Source organism: Hirundo rustica, chromosome Z (genome assembly GCF_015227805.2).
Source record: "Hirundo rustica isolate bHirRus1 chromosome Z, bHirRus1.pri.v3, whole genome shotgun sequence".
Taxonomy (NCBI): domain Eukaryota; kingdom Metazoa; phylum Chordata; class Aves; order Passeriformes; family Hirundinidae; genus Hirundo; species Hirundo rustica.
The window spans coordinates 12,497,739-12,508,418 of record NC_053488.1 but is presented as its reverse complement, the minus strand read 5'-3'; positions in this window follow the sequence as shown (position 1 = coordinate 12,508,418).

Sequence of the window (10,680 nt, the reverse complement as noted above, 5' to 3'; positions counted from 1 at the left end):
CAACTACATGCTCTTCCCCTTGCCCCCCAAAGCTGTCTGTTGCACTTATCTGACAGAGGTTGCCACCAGCTCAGGAGAGGCTCCTAGCAGGTCCAACCTGCTTACTCCCGCCACAAACACAGAGGTGCTGGCTGGAGGCAGCAGCACACAATAGGTCAGCTTTAAAGTGCATGCTGCTTGGTCTCCATGGATTGTGCAAATATTTGCTTTGCTCCACAGTATATGGCACTCCCTAAGTTTCTGCTCTGAATGAGGCCAAAATGCTTAAACTGAGATCAAGTGAAACTGCTATTCTTTAGGTGGTTTTGCACTGAAACCACATCAAGATACATGATTACTATTTCACTGAGTGTTGTGGGAAGGTATATTTAGAAAAGATAAAAAAAACAGTGACAATTCAGCAAACTGTGCTATTAAGAGTTACTTTACACTGAATGGTGCATCCAGAGCTCTTACATGTTGAGCTAAAATTCTTGCTGTCCATATTCATTTAGCAGCATTTCCAATATGTGATCTTTCATCCCACGCCATTTAAGATGGGAAAGCATCAGATGAGGTCCTGACTCAACTTCATTCCTTGTCAGTCCAAACACCTGACTGTGCTGTCAGCCATCTTCTCTTCCAAGGGAAGGACTAGAGCCACAGCTGAAACTCAGGCTTGACATGAATATTATCAGAGAGTATTTTGTGGGAGGAAGTGTTGCAGATAACAAGCCACAATTATGTTAGCACTGGGGCTGGAAAGAATAATTTACTGAAAAGAATAAGAGTAGCACCACACAGTGACCAGATTAGCACTTACTGGGCTGCTGTAGCTTGAAGATGGTCAATCTCCCATCTATCCACAATATAGACTTAATGGCTGGTGACTTGACTAAAAGCTATCCACACCTGTCACCTCAGGTGAGCTCAGAGACTGTGTGCTTTTCTTGTAGTGGGGAAAACCTACATCTAAATTACAGTGCTTATATTTTTCCTAAACCCTTACATTTTTGGCTAAAAAAATCTCAATCCCTCTTTTCAGAAGTGACTCTCTCAGCAGAGTTCATTAAGGATTTTAAATCCTTTTGAAAACCTAACATATATGTGAAAAGCCCTGGCTATCAGGAGTACCGTCTTGCCCAGAAGGAAATAGGTGACTGTGCATGTCTAGACTGAATCTGCTTTGCTGCAGAGTGCAATCTGAGCTATTGGGCAGATGTCCATTCCCAAATATGTCTTCATGTAGTCTACAATGTATGAAACGTATCACTGGAGGGAGCAGTGGTTAAATGCCTTTAATGTCTAAATTATGTTAAAAAAAGTAGCGTAAGTGCTCAAGTCACTTCAGCCTATTGAACCAGGTTATTCTAGTTACTGAGTGGTAATGCTTCAGAATTGTAATGTGACACATCTGTAAAATTGATTTTTCTTTAGAGATGGCTGTCATGAATAAAAAAACGAATAATTTGTTCAGTAAATAGAGAGATGGTATGAGGGCAGTGAACATTTTAGGAAAACAAAACCACAGGTAAATCCGGGATAGTATACCATGTTTATTAGGCAAAAGAACAGACCAAAATGAGAGAAAACAAGCCTACACAAATCTCATCTTGAAAGATGTCCTGAAGTGCTAATACCTCAAGACAATATTGGTGATTAAGGCTTGTGTGGACATGTCAACCAGGCCACATCTCAGTTATGTCTTTAACCATTTGGGATCACTGAAGACTGATGCTATGGTTCAGCATCAATAGGTTGAGCTTTCAAAGGGGAAATGTTGGTATAGATGAGATGCACATAATGGCTCAAACTGGGCAGGGAAGCGGAGGCAGTATAGCCAGGGGACTACAATTAGGAAGTACTTGCCAGTATACGCTGCATTTTCGGGTAACTGTAACTGTTTTTCCCCTCCAGATGAATTATAAGCTCTCATTTGTGTTTATTCCGTAGGCTCTGCAACCTGCTGTTGAAGAGAGGATCGGAAGATAAGAGCAGCTGGACTAGGCCCCCTCCCAGGCTGCACATTGCTCCAAGCTATGGTCAGTCACATACTCTGGGACAGACCCATGTTTTGCTGTGATTTTTGGTTTCTGACACCACAGACTGTTGGGACTGGCTGGTATTTTTAATCTATCTGCTGCAAATATCAGTGAGGAATTCTTGTTCGGAACCACTTCCTTGTTTGTATTCCACATAAGGATCTACAACCGGCTGTATGAAATAAAGGAAGAGACAAATGGTGTGGGGGGGTGTGTGTGGGGGGGTGTGTGTGTGTGAAGAGGAAAGGCAGAAAAAAAGAGTGAAAAATGATTCAGAAACGTGTCTGTCCTTTCCGTTCAAGCCACTGTACAGAAACTATGCTTCTATTGTGGGACAAAGACCTTTGAGCACAGTGAGATGTGTTTATGCTGCTCCTATCAAAGAGCCTTTCATCTCCACAAAGCAAATTATTAACACATTCCACTGAAGATGTGGGGGTGGAGGCCTGGCCTTGGAAAAAAAAAGCTGGCCAAAAATGAACAATTTTTTTATAAACACTTTTAATGATAGTGAATGGCGCCTTGCCAAGACCCTCATGCCCAGTGAAGCACTGCAGGCTGATTGTTTGTCTGGAGAAGTCCCGTGGGCTGAGTCTTTTGTGCCAAGGAATTTCTCATTTGAAAAGCAGTGGTGTGGGAGGTGTGGGCCTTTCCAGGTTCATCGAGTTAAGGCCTGCACTGCCAGTTGCCTTAAACCTGCACCGGAGACTAATTTATTTTGGATGAATGAACACCCGCCTCTGTTCCAGGCGGTAAATCTTGATCTTTCAGAAGAAGCTCAAAACAAGAGGAGTAACCTACACAAGATATGTAGAACAGCTCTGTTAATAAACTACTCCCCATGCATTCCCAGCATCCTGCACAGATATCTGGCTATATTTTTGCCTACTGCTATTTTATGTGTGTGTAAATATTTTATGTTTTTCCCTTGCCCTATGGATCAATATTGTCTTGCTTATGGACAAAACCTGTTAGTAAATGAAGACTTGGAGTCCGTGTTAAAATAAATCTATTAAAATCTTGTTTATTTTTTCTCACTACCTTTTTTTTTTTTTTTTTCCCCCCACTTGAATGTAATGCCATTATTTGCATAAGCTTCATATTTCTTCACTGCTATTATTGACATGGGACTATATATATATATTGCAAATAATTTAAATACATACATACATACATATATGTGTGTATATATATATGTATTTGAATAGTAGTAATTGTAATGAGCTTGAAAAGTTTGTATGATTCAAAGTGCAGAAGCTGGTCTTCGAAGAAAATATATTTCTTCTATGACAGCACTGAAATAGAGAGGAACTCACTATAAGGTGTGTACCTTCGTGATTCTGTCCATGCCTGAGTGCCTCTTTCACACTGAAAATCTGCCCTTTGGACAATCATGGATCCCAGAGTGGAATGGGAGTTTCTATGTGCTTCAGTTGCTATGTGCTTGTGTATCTCTGATGTTTATGTTATTGTATTAGCTGATTCCCAGGTAATTTAAGACACTTAAGGAGATGCTTCTTCAAAGATTCTTCCCAAGATACAAATGTTCATATCCAGCACTGAGAAGTAGCTCTAGAGTATGAAGTAACCCACTTGCCAGTTCCAGTTTATAATGCACAGACTGTGCAAACTGTGGTGAGTATTGTGGAATAGTGCCAACTGAGATGATAAAAAGTTTCAGCTTCCTGCTGAAATAAAAATAGACATTTCATGATTGAAAATGGAATCAGAACTGTGTGGAAAAAACTGCTTCCAATTTGTGGAAAGTAGCAATATTAAAAAAAAAAAATCCTTATTTTATCCCCCTCTCTCTCTCTCTTTCTCTCTCTCTCTCTCTATTTCTATCTAACCAAGAGTTTAAAAGTACCCCCATGAAAAGCGGGAAGAAGTGACTTAACTTGAAGACATCTGATCTGAGATCTGAGGGCTTAAAAAATCCTGAGAAGTGCCAAGGCTAATTTTCTGGGAAGCCAGAACACTTGGCTCCTTGGTCACCCTTTGGTCTAGGTAGACATGTGAGGAAAAACTAGGAAAAAAACCTCACCACCATGTAGCTAAAACTTTTAAATTTTCTATATGAGTTGTCAATTAAAAAAAAAAAAAAAAAAAAAAAAAATCTTGTCAGAAGTTTTCCAGCAGTCTTTACTCAGATTTGAGTAGAGCTGAGTTAGGTGTACCCTAGCAATACAGTGCTCATTATTCAAGAGTTGTAAACCAACATAATATTTCATACACCCAGGTATTCTGATCCCTAGACAAAAGTAGTCTCAATGAATTTTTCTGTGTATATATGTTATGTATAACATATGTACACACTCCATAAGTTGCTATGATATTGATAAATACAAGACTTCATCATTTTTGAAGCCCACAAGGGTAGGTTTGGTTTTTTATTTTCAGAGAAGTATACCTTGCCAACAACTTGGCAACTGATCTTTAGCAAGAACAAGCTTAATCTATTTCTCAGTAATGCCCATTATAGTTGTTTACTTGAAATGGAAATAAAGTGGGTTTTTTGTGTAATGCTTTCTTCATACTTATATATTTTCATAATTCATTCAAATAATGACTTTTCAAAATGTTTTCATAGTAGGTTTTTAAACCCCTGGAGTGAATGCTGTTTATAAGGCGTGTGTCCTCACGGAACCCAGTGGTTAAAGCCTGGCTCCCCTGCAGCCAAAAGCAAAGCTCCTGATTGATTGTAGCAATACTAGAATTTCACCCAGCCAGTTCCACTGACAAGCACATTTCTCCATTCACTCCTAGTCTCCTTTTAGTTTTTCTTCTCCAGAAATCCAGTTATTTGGCATTATTTTTTCCTCAGTCAGCTGTTCTCTGTTCTGCTGGAGGACAGCTGAGTCCAAAAGATCAAAAGATTCCCAGACCCTTAATCTACCCTTACTTAGAGGGGTTTGTTTTATTTTGTTGTTTGCTTGCTTTTCCACTGAAAGCTGTTTCCCTGCTCTACTTACCCCGCGTGAGAAAGTCTGAGTAGAAATAGTCCTGAAAAGACTGTCTGCAATATCTGTGATCAGAGGCATCCTTTCACCATGCTAATGGAAAGCTGTTGTTCAGTGAGAACTGTTTTTGGGATTCACACTGTCGAACGGATCAGGATGTTGTTTTCTTCCCCCTGGATGCAGTGCAAACAGGCACTTGGGAACAGTCTCTGCTGCAGAAGCAGAGACCTTACTTATCCACTCTACCAGCTTAGGCATTAGGCATTAATGTTAATTTATTGTTTCAGGAAGATTTTAAGGGTTAAGTTGAGTAACATTCAGTTCTCCTCAGGTGCATGAATCTGTGTAACTACATTGCAGCCAATATGTTATTGAGGCTACAAATAACATGAGTAGTTAAACTGTGAAGTGTTCTTAATAACCCAAATCTGTCAGGATGTGGGCTTAAGATTAATATTAGAATTCATCCTCCAGTTCCTAAATAAATTCAGAAAAAATTCAAGAGCCTCCTAGGATTCCATACTGCTTCAAGAGGCCCATCTTCTGATTTTATTCCATTTGTGTTCCTGTGTGTTAAAATCACAGAGGGTCCAATGACTTCGGGGGTTGCCATGGTTCCTTTGACTTTGCTGTCTCTTTAGAGATAGCTGCTCTTCTATGTGAATATTATAAAATGCTCTGGGCAGCACAGTCCAGTTTGTGGTTTTGTCTTCTTGTCTCAGCTCTGCTTGCTCAGCCTCCAGTGGTCCCACATTTGGTTTGAATATAATGCTAAACATTTTCTAATCTCTGCTTATTTTGAACTCTTGATTTCCTTTAGGCCAGCACTAAAATGTCACTTGAAAATATGAAAGTTTGCATAAATCCACTGTCTTCGGCTGCATAATTTCTAAAATATAAAGTGTGTGTTTTCTGTACTAGAACACAAAATTGCAGATGTTTTACTTGCTGTGTTTTGAGTTGCATAACAGATCAATCCTCTGATGAGTCACAGGAACCTGACACATGGATGTCCTGCATGTCATGACTATACTTTTGGGGTTCTGTATGAAAGTGTTCAAGCCCTTCTCAGAGTTTTGGTTCTACATAATTTTTCTTTGTTCAGGGTGCATTTGCCATTTCTGAAGGTCTAGATTAAGATTTCATAATATTTCATATTCCTTATTATGAATGTTATAAATAGGCAGGAGTCGATGTTATCTCCTTTTAATGCCTTTATTAGTGATTTCAGCAGAGGGACGGCTCGGGGTAGGGATGCCCTTGCCCACGCTGCACCAGCCGGACACCGCCGAGGAGGAGGTCTCGTCGGATCTGCGTCGCTGTCGTCGCAGAGCCGGAAGCCACGCCTCACGGGAGTCCCTAGGCTCCCTGATGGCTCGAATGTCTAGGGGGGGGTGACTCTTAGCAGGGACTTCAGAGGTTATGGCGACTCCTCTCGGTGTTTGTAGATGATACTGGCAGCTACCTTGGCTCTTTCCCCACTCAGCGCTGCATTCCGTCTCTCCGGGTCTTGATCGGGCTCGCTGTTCGGAGCGGTTCTTGGTTCTAGACTCACTTCCGGCTATACTCGATTTGCATAGAGGCGGTGACAGGCCCAGAGCAGGCGAGGAGTGGGCGAGGCCCCCAAGTTGATGGGCAGGCTGGTATGTGGGCGGTGTCTCGGAGAGCAGCAGGGCTTACAGACTAAGGTAGGGGTGCAGGGAAAGTACGGGACGGGATGAATGTAACATTCGAACCACAGAATCAGTGCATTTACGATTGGGTTTTAGGGTACAACAGTACATTAAACAGATAACTAACAGATAACATTGATACATAGAACAGAGGATACCCACAACTAACTACTAACTGCTAATAACTAATGGCCTGGACCCTTTGTTAAAATCTTTATCTTTCTCAATCCCCCCTCTTTTTCTTTGATCGAGTTTAACTCGCATCAATTCTTTTGAGTTCTTGGTATTGATTGTAAATTTCTTCTGCTGTACTTAGTTCCTTTATTTCTGATGTTAAACTCAACATATGTGGGAGCTTTTGTGTATTACCTTGGGATACTTGGAGGCTTGCTTGCACTGCTGATGTAATAATTCGGATTAGGCAGGGTAGTAAGCATGGGATGAGTATGAGGCTTACTAATGCACTCAGAGCTATAAAACTTACTTTCTTCCACCACGCCCCCTTGGATGACCAAAATCTGTCCCACCAGTCAATGTTTAGTAATGGGGTCCACTCCTGGTTTCTCACGTGGGCGACTCTCCTGATTTCTTTCGAGATGTTTCTAATGACCTCACTCTTATCGTCAATCTCAAGGCAGCACTCAGAGGTATTAAACTTCCCGCATATGCCACCCTCATCGGCTAACAGGTAATCCACCGCTAGTCTTATTTGATATACCACTGTCCTAGTTTGGGATAACTGCTGGCTGATATGGTCTAATGCTAGGGCAGTGTTATTTGATATTACTTCTAAGACTGCCTGCAGCCTAATAATTCGGTTTAACATATAAACGGGAGTTCGATACCCCCACGACCCGTCTTGCGCCCAGGTTGCTGGTCCATATGTTTGTATAATTTTTTCAGGAGTCCAAACTTCTCCTTTCCAATCTTGGGAGCTGCCCATATTGATTACGGTTCGTTTTTGCCTCTTTAGGTTGTCATATAATGGTACTCCCAGGGTGTTTCCAGATTGGCGTGGCAACAGAAAGAAAGCTGGCTTTATAATTCCTATAGTGCAGCTCCCTGCCCAATCCCTGGGAAGATGTGTATACGCTTTGTCCCCACAAATCCAAAAGAGATGTTCGGGGGCGTTCCAGAACGTATTTTGGGTAATAAATGGAGATTCCCAATATTTCGAGATTTCTTTAATTCCCCAAAAGGGGTTAATTCCCCGGTCAGTGCATTGGTACAAGTCATACACCTCATTATAGATACATCCTGTTTCCGTTTTCCTAGTTGCCCAGTAGGTGTACGGTTCTCTGGGAATCCACTTTTGGATGAAGTCCCTGATAATGAGGGTTCTTTTACAGGCCATTCTCCCCACTGGGGTCTTGTATCGTTTGCCTGTTCTTTTAATGCATTCTTCTCCGACTACTTTAGTTTTCAAATCCCATTGCTCTATTTCTCTTTCCCCTATGTATGGTGGTTCTGGATTCATCATTTTCCATTTTAGTATGTCTAATGGTGATAAACTGATCCCTTCCCAAGGCCATACGTCTGCTACTTGAGTACTACCACATATCCAGCAGTTAGTTAAGTTCAATTCGTGGCTAATCCTCTCAATTAGATCAATGAATAAATTTTCGTTGGGGAGTTCACTTAATTCATCTTTTCTGATGGTTAAGGGTTTTTCTTTCACTAGGTCTGAGGCCCCTTCCTGATTGTCTATCTTTTCTAAGCAGAACCATTCTCTCATAGGGCATTCTCTAGTTAGACGCTGCCTATAATTGGCTATATTCTTGGCAACCCAATATTTCTTACCTTCCTCTTGGCAGGAGGTAAGTTGTCCGGCCTCAAAACAAGTGGGGTTTACATTCGTATGAACCCTTATCAACTGCTGTAAATCCTCCCCATCATAGATGGGTGAATAGCACTCTGTGCAAGCGGCCCCTTCTGTATGTTTATTCATCGCCAGGACTAGTATCAGTCCTATCAGCTTCCCCAAGAGTCCAGTATGAACCATGATTGTTTTGGTCTCACCTGGGCTTGCCTCTTGGGACTTAGGGGCTCTCCGCGTTCTGTCCTTAGGGTTCTGTAGTTATCTTTCCTTCCACTCAGAGGTTAATTTGGTTATTTCGCCCTTCTAAAGATTGCTCTAGGAGAGAAATTTGAATATATGTTCTAATTTACTTATCTATTTGCTTAACTGCTTTTAACATTAACTGAACTTTTATTACACAATGTCAACAATTTTCAAACCTAATACAACAGCAAGTGATTTATAATAACTTTTCTTCACTTGAATTAATTTCTTAATCACAGTTCTTTAACAGTCTCTGGGGCTCAACTGAGTTGCTCCAGTCTTCTACTGAGTTTTTGTTTTCCTTTTAAACGTCAGTTTTAGCGGGTCCAGTTGCGGGGTTACCGTCCAATCGGAGGAGTCAGCTGGTTGGCTTAGGTCTGGGGGTTCACTTGGGGGTGACACAGGTCCTTTTACTCTAGTGATGTGGGTCCAGCCTCTTTCTTTAGTGCGTACCGCGGTATGAGTGGTTAGGAGTACCTGGAAAGGACCTTCAAATTTTGGGGTCAATGGGGTAGTGCTCCAAGATTTAATTAAAACCCAATCCCCAGGATTTATTTGATGTATGTTAGCATCGAGAGGGGAAGTCTGAGGAATATACCCTTTTATTCTGAGGTTTTCTAGTGTTTTACCGATGGTCTGTAGATACTTTCGGGCGGCTGTATCACCTTCTATATATTCCCCGGTGCTGTGGGTTGTTAAAAGAAAGGGGAGCCCGAACATCATCTCATAGGGGGAAGCCCCTATATCCGATCTTGGCCTAGTTCTGATTCTCAGGAGAGCTAGGGGTAGACACTTTAACCAATTTAACTGTGTTTCTTCGATTAATTTTGTTAATACGTTTTTAAGGGTCTGGTTCATTCTTTCCACCCTCCCTGAGCTCTGGGGGTGCCAGGGGGTGTGCAATCTCCAATTTATGCCTAATTCTTTAACAATTTGGCGCAGAATTTTAGCAGTAAAATGAGTTCCCCTGTCCGAATCAATGTTATTTACTAACCCATACCGAGGGATTATGTGCTCTAGGAGTATTTTTACCACTACTTCCGCTGTTTCCTTTTTGGTCGGGAACGCCTCTATCCAATGAGTAAGGTGGTCGACCATGACCAATAGATGTTTGTACCCTTGGATTTGAGGCATCTCAGTGAAGTCAATCTGAATACTCTGAAATGGTCTCAGAGCTAGTTCCCTCCCTCCAGGTATGGCTTTCCTCGCTATCCGTTGGTTGACTTTTTGGCAGATCGTACACCCTTGCGTTATGGCTTTTGCTATGCTGTATATTCCTATGCAAAAGTTTTCTTTTAAGAAATGATCACATAATCCCTGGGTTCCCCAGTGGGTTAGTTTGTGAATTTCGGTTAAAATCCTTCTGGCTAGGGGTTTATTCAAAAACTTCCTGCCATCCGGAGTTAACCATTCCCCATGCTCTCCCTTCCTCATTCCTAGGTCCTTGATCGCTTTTAATTCTGTTCTATCATACTTCGGTTTCTCTTCCCCTCCCTCTTCCTCTGATGTTTCATTTAAGGCTAATATTCTAATTGATCCTTTGGGGTCTTGAGCTGCTCTTTTTGCTTCTTTGTCTGCTAGTTGGTTCCCTTTCCCTTCAAATGTGGTTTCTTTTTGATGTCCTTTTACATGTACCACAGCAATCTCAATGGGTTTTAACAAGGACGTTAAAACTGATCTTATCATTTCCTTATGCACTAGGTCCTTCCCTTTTGAATTGAGATATCCCCGTTCCTCCCAGATCTTTCCGAAGGTATGGACTATCCCAAAAGCGTACTTCGAATCGGTGTAAATAGTTCCCCGGTCTCCTCCTAATAGGTCTAGTCCCCTTTTTACAGCATAAATTTCGCAGAGTTGGGCAGACCAACTCGAGGGTAACTTTCCCGTTTCTCGAACTTGAATGTCTTCTATGGTGGATCCTTCTACCACTGCATACCCTGAAACCCTTTTCCCCTCTAGAACTC